The sequence below is a fragment of the Rhipicephalus microplus genome, chromosome 3 (assembly GCF_043290135.1).
Source record: "Rhipicephalus microplus isolate Deutch F79 chromosome 3, USDA_Rmic, whole genome shotgun sequence".
Lineage (NCBI taxonomy): Eukaryota > Metazoa > Arthropoda > Arachnida > Ixodida > Ixodidae > Rhipicephalus > Rhipicephalus microplus.
In genome coordinates this window covers 238,785,041-238,791,888 of record NC_134702.1, presented here as the reverse complement: position 1 = coordinate 238,791,888, position 6,848 = coordinate 238,785,041, and the positions used below count along the sequence as shown (strand labels likewise).

Sequence of the window (6,848 nt, the reverse complement as noted above, 5' to 3'; positions counted from 1 at the left end):
GAAACAACACTTGCTTTTGAAAGCGATTTTTCGAAACCGAAACCACAGTTGGAAATGTGGTTTTGGTTTTGCTATAGGAGCATAGGGTATAGAAAACTTGCTGTAACACGCAAACTAATGACGCTAGAAAGATAATTTTTGTTGCAACATATATGTGAATGTTTGGCCCTGCAAGGAAAACAAAACCCTAAAAATTTATTTGGCGACAAAAAAGACTTTTGAAGGTGGCTACTACCTTAAAGCTCTGGGACAAGCTGACCAGTTCGGCTATGGCTTGTGAATCCTTAGATAACAACAATGAAAATGCCTCATCGGCTATTCCTTTGAGTAACTCTCCGTTTTTATTTGCTAAGAACATTGCTGGATTCATATGCTTGCACATGTGTGTTGTGAATGTGCGCGTTTGAAAAGTGCGCCACGCCATCTCCTGAACAAAAGAGAACGACGAAGATGGCGGTCGGTTGCGGCACGTGTGGGCGTGAAGATTTGAAGCCAATAAGGTGCCTACGCGGAAGCTTAGGACAGCCACGGGAGAACAGCGAAGGTAGGCAGACGTGGCTGAGCCGGGACCGAGTGAAGAAGGTGAACAAGAAGGTGAACTCCGAATTGCGAACATTGCGCGAACACGCATGTAATGTTCCAATCGGCAAAGAAGGCTTCTTGACTCAGCATGTCAACAGGTGTGGTTGTCATGCGATGTCTGAAAGTACAGTTATAATGCATAGGCACAGAGATGATCACACTCGCTTCATTATTGAAGCTGAGCGAATGGCTCGAAAACCTGACAACTGTGTGAGCAAACTATCGGCTGCCTTCCTAGATAAATAGCTTCATTATCTCGCAAATGGTGCATGTGTGTTATGCATCTGATATTATGCCTCGTGCTTCGGGTGTGTGAAGTTTGACGTCTGTTCGAATTCTATTTTTTTTCTTTTTTTTCTCCGGTTGTCTTATATCAACGCAATGCGGATTAAATAAGCCTTAAGGTGATAGTACTGCGCTTGTCCTTGTCTTTTTCCAGTCGGCGTTTTCCACCGCGTAGTATACTTTGATCTACATTACTGTGTCTCTCTTCCCTACATTTAGGAGCCAGTATCGGCTACAATTTCTACGTCCTGCAATTCTAAGTCATGCAACCTGTCACTGAAAGTGACACAAAAGTGATAGAAAGCTGCTTCGAAGCGGATGGGCTAATCTAAAACCAACTTCTTACAATGTTTGCTGTTAGGCGCCTAAAATTCGTTCGTTCGACTGGAGTGGTCGTATATCCCCGCTAATGTCCAGCCTGGAGATAATAGAAAGAAGTTCCACAATCCTTCTTTCAAGAAGTCGCAAAAATTCGTTCTTCTAAGGAGGTATTCGAGGACCACTGTCTTGAAAAGAAGGGATGGAAACCTTCTACAAACAGGATTGTAAAGCCCGTTTTCTTCTTCTTTTTATATCCCTCCCCTACTCACCTTGTTTTCCTTTCCCATGCTTCAATAGTTTTCTCACTTCCCTTTCCCGAATATGCGCTTTCTTTCTGGTGCAGTTCCGGGGTGGGAGAAGGAGTGACTGCCGGCAGGTTATTCGCACCTAGATAGATATGTGGAGTTTAACGTCCCAAAACCACTATATGATTATGAGAGACGCCGTAGTGGAGGGCTCCGGAAATTTAGACCACCTGGGGTTCTTTAACGTGCACCCAAATCTGAGCACACGGGCCTACAACAATTCCGCCTCCATCGGAAATGCAGCCGCCGCAGCCGGGATTCGAACCCGCGCCCTGCGGGTCAGCAGCCGAGTACCTTAGCCACTAGACCACCGCGGCGGGGTGGTTATTCGCACCTAAATGATGCATATTTGCAAAAAATCAAATGATGCGGGAGGCACAAGTACAGCAAGAACATCTTAATTACATCCCAAGGTAAACTGCAAGCATGGCAATGAAAAACACGCAAATGTTGTGGGACCACTTTTCAGAGCAGGAAAAGGACAGCAGATCTGTCTGGATTTGTGCATTCTGTAATGAGATCGTGTGTAGAATATTGCACAAAGTGATACGACTCAAGTAGCAGGGAAGATGGAACCTATTATAAGCTCACAGGTTTAAGAGGTTCATCATATTCGTGCGCCACTGTATTCTTCATACACATGAAGCGACAATCAACGAGAAATTGAATTGCACAAGCGCTGCCCCCATAATCTATTCTAATTTTAAAGAACATGATCATAGAAATCAGTATTGAAGCAAAATACAGAGGTGCGGGTAGTAGTTCCCTGAGAACACGCCTATTATTAGTGGCAGTTCAAACCTAGCTATGTATAAACAATAAAAAAAAGCAATAGAATGGTTCAAGTCAGGTGATAACTTAGGTTACAAATTCCTAAATGTAGGCCCGAACTACGCAAACAATAGCTGCAAATTGCACATGTCCTATCCCAACTTTTACCGAAAGAAATCTTGCAGAGATTAAAGTGAGGTACATAGTTGAGCGAGCACAGATATGGGCACCCTGCTAGCATACGACATCACGTCAATACCCCATTATTAATGGCGCATAGCATCTACAACAAATTACAAAGCGCACTGATAATTGGTCGAAACGGCTCACCAGGGTGCTTCGCAGTGCGATTTTTCGACGTTGCCAAGACACACTTACACTCAAAGAATTTGAGAACTGGTCGAGTATTTTATTATAAACCACGCAACCTATTATAGTAGAGTTACCTTTTGTTTGCTAAGAGTCGCCAAGAAAGGAAAGACTAGAATGCTATGGCATCTATCTTTACTCATACAAAAACAGCAAATAACGTCACAAAAAATAATAATAGTGATAATAACGTGTGTCTCGTTACGACGTCAGGGTTGCTACGGAATAACTAACCCAGAATAGTGTCATCTCACACCACATATCAACCCCACATATATATCTAATATGTCACTGCATTACATTTTAGGACAGAGGTACCATTATTCTATTTAGCATTCGGCAAATTAAAGGGGTTGTGAAACGCTCGCTTTAAAACGACATTGCGAAACCACCGGCTGCCACGCGCATTAACTAGGCGACGATAGCACAAGGAATGTTTTGCCTATAGAGCAACGCGAAACTCTTCGGTACTTGTGACTGCGTGCAATTGGGACACCCATCGGCGTCTTTGCCATGCGCATTCAGCGCTAACTTGAACTGTGCAGCTGACGTCACATTAAGAAGCGTTCTTGTGGGACGCAGATTGAGTATGGCAGCCCTGTGGGCGCCTCTTGCGCGAGCTCGCAGATGCCGCGAAGTTCCGCGTTCCTCGATAGGCACAGAGTCTTTACAGGTTCACTCGGGCTGATGACATAGTTATCGCGTGTGGCTGCTGATGATGATATTGTCGTTGTAAAGCGACTTTTTGACGACCCCTTTAATGTAACCAGCATGAACGACACACTCTTTATCCCGAGTGCAACCATCTTTTCTCAGCTGACGCATAACACTCGCGCCAAAAACAAGAGGCTGACAGAAAGCACCAATCATAAAACTAGAACGCCTGCTTTGCACCATGCGGCACCAAACAGACTCTGTTTCATTGTTATCAAGAAGGATTTATTCGAACTTCAAGGAATACTTCAAAATAATGAAAACACTACCACCATGCGTTCACCGGTCTTTCCGGTACGTTTTGAATTTGAAAGAAAACATTTCAGAGTTTCGTATTTACTTCGTCAAGCCAAGATTCTGAACCAATGACTATGTCAGCGTTCACTGCTTTGATAAGCCCACCCAGGTAATCAGCTTTCATCTGAATTATACGGAAATCATCTTGAACAGGGTATCTCGGGCACCTCGGAGCTTTTTTCTAACTAATTTGTTATCGTGTCACGAACACCTTACCTTTGCATTTTACCTTTGCCACAGGCAAACATCTGCCCAACTTAGAAGAGCAGATTATTCTGTGGCCGCATGCCGGCGGCGCAACCTTGCCCAGTGCCGCTGAAAACATTACGGGCGTATCGCGAGGCCTCATCTGTCACTGTCGATGTGGCGGTATACTCCAAGGCACCGGAAATCTAAACTTCCGGTGGCCACAAAATACGTGAAATTCATCCGTGTAGCAGAATTCAGGACTGCGCTGACTGGTGTCGGTTGGCAATGTAACTGGCAGCAGGCTTTCCGGTTACCATCTATCGGGTAACAGCTCTAGGCACAAGGCGGCAATCTGCAGAGCGTAGGAGAGCAGGTTATTGTGTGGCCGCATGCCGGCGGTTCAACCTCGCCCAAGCCTTGCCTTTCTGAGAATTCCACACGAATTTTCTTGTAGCTTCGTGCTACGTGTTCTTTCCCTATCCTATCTTTGATTATCGCATATATCTCAAGTACTGCATACTAAAAAGGCTGTTCAGTTCCGCACCGTCTTCATTTGCGCCCTTAGGGCCTGGTGGATGAAACGAACGTGCGTGTCCTTCCTCAAGAATACTACCGTGAGTGCGGGTACGTTCAAACTTTGTGCATTTTATCATGATGTCTGTCATTTCACTTCTTCACGGACTCCCAAGTTTATAAGAGTGTGCAGTATAACTTAGCTTTCGGCCACGTAAACGAGGAGTTCTAATAAGTGGCTACTATAACTATACCGAGGTGTAATAGGATGCGTTCTTCGGCTTATGCCTAAAGAAGTGACACTTGGACTTATTATAGAAGACTGACACTTAGTACGGTGCATAAAATACCGGTGAAGCATGCGCCTTCGGATATTTATTTCCGGGATTTATCAGAATGTTTATGTTATAGTTGTGGTGAAGTTGTTGCATTTTAGGCCGGACGTAATGATCTATATCGCATGAAATGTTGGCATCCGCTTTCTGAGGACTTACTTATCTCGGCAGTTAAGCTAGGGGTACTGTCAGCTTGCATGGCTGCCATTTCATCGATCTGCTGAGCATGATAATACGTACTCTCATTTACGAACCACAACTGTACCTACGCCTCTTTTCTACTTGTTTAGTTTCAAAATGTGGCAATGGCTATAGTTCGATGGATGCAACGTGACAACATACCACGCTCATAGCGTGCTCGTGGTCGTTTCGCTAGTTCCACATTTACGCAATTCGGTATCACGTGACGTGAATACATGACGAAGGTCAACGTTTGATATTTGGTCAAATTTTCTTCAAACTTCAGAGTTCATCAAAGTTTGCATGTCGACTCGTTGAACAGTCTAACTTCGTGAATTCGTAAGTGTGCTTTGACAGTATATTGCCGTCATTTAGCAGCAGTCGGAACATTTAGTATGATCCCCTAGTTATTCAGCACCGCTATTTTTGTTTCTGCTTAGGACCACTTTCTTTACGTTCTATCGGAGCCCTTGACTGACAGTCGTCCGGAGGCAACGTCAACACACCTGTTTTTCTTCATCTACACTACGTTTGTTTGCCTACTACCGGCAGTTCTTCGGGGCGGAGGCACCCAGTTCTTTCAAGGTCCAGAAATGGCGTCGTCACAGGCCACAAAATTAAATCGGGACACCCAGACTAATGTCCCGACGCGTAATGAAGACAGCTGGAGATCCAAAGCGCCAGTTAATCCTTCAGCGGACGGCTGGACTCACGATTCAGTTTCCAGTCCATGTATTCGTTCTCCCATGGCGAATGCTAGCAATGTAACTAGTTTAAGACGGCGCACCTTTGACGAGAGCACACCTTCGCCTAAGGGAGCCTCCCTGGAATATGATAACAAAGATTATGAGAGGAGCAGTACGAGAATGCATATGTCACAGCGGGTGTGCTCAGAAGCGCCCCAGATAACGGACGACGATTCCAGCGCTGATGATGGCCAGCGGGCCGAAGATGTTCGTCGAAGTATTCATCACGTGCTCGAATCTAAGCCAGTCATTGTCACCATTGGACGATGTAAACCAGACATAGAAGATCAAATATTGGACGTTTGGACCATGATACTGCAATTTTTACTCGCAATATTTCTGGTGTGCTTTATCATGTTTGTGTCATTCGTAATGTGGAAGTTTTTTCACAGTATATACTCGATGTTCTAAACTTAAGATACTGCTGGTGGTGTTTTTTACCCTCGCGCATTGCTGTGTATGAAAACTTGACGTGTTCTACGTGGTCGATATAGTATAAAAATTTGATGAGAATGTGTGCCTTGAGTCTTCACCAGGCCCCAGTCTCGTGAACGTTTTTTGATGCAATGACGTGCAGCAGTACAAGACAGTCTGGTTGCCAAACCACCTTGTTCAGGCTAGTATTCGACGTTCCACTGGCCTTCTATTTTAGCCTACTTTCCTTTATACCAGGTGCATATTTGACAAGCGAATTTGGCGCTGCCTGATATTTTTCTCGATTTTAGAACTGTTTGAACGGGCAATTCTATTACATTTATTTTACAGAACAGGTTATGAGACTACAGCGTGCTTGTATAGTTCTGATTCTGAGGCTTCTTAAAGTTAGACGATATTGCAAGTATACTGCAATAAATGTTCTTGCCTTTCCGGTGTTTTTTCTTTTATGTTTCTTTTTGACAACGGCAATAAATTAGGAATCTTTTTTGCTTCTGTTGCGTGGCTTTATTATGCAGCAGTTCCACAGGCTGAGTGCACATCCAGTTATGAATCCAAGGTTTCGGACTGCCTGTCCGAGATTACGTTGGGTGTGTTTTTTAAAGCCGGGAGACTTTTATTCTGGCAACTACGTCTGACCTTCGGCAGTACGCTGCTGAACAATGAAGAGAAATGGGATGATGCGCTACCGCTACGCGCACATACGGATGGATGGACTAGAGTTACTGTATATTGTCACCGAGTCGTGACGTGGCCGAAGACAAGAGACCTTATGTTGGGATTTAACTGTTTATTTGGGTGACCCT

The 6,848-nt window shown here is 44.5% G+C and overlaps 1 long non-coding RNA gene across 1 annotated transcript; it reads left to right on the top strand.

Moving 5' to 3' along the window:
• Positions 1-4,237: 4,237 nt before the first annotated feature.
• On the top strand, positions 4,238-6,529 carry LOC142803528 (uncharacterized). The gene is made up of 2 exons (XR_012894154.1): positions 4,238-4,457; positions 5,302-6,529. It is a non-coding gene; the product is annotated as an uncharacterized LOC142803528 (long non-coding RNA).
• Positions 6,530-6,848: the final 319 nt, after the last annotated feature.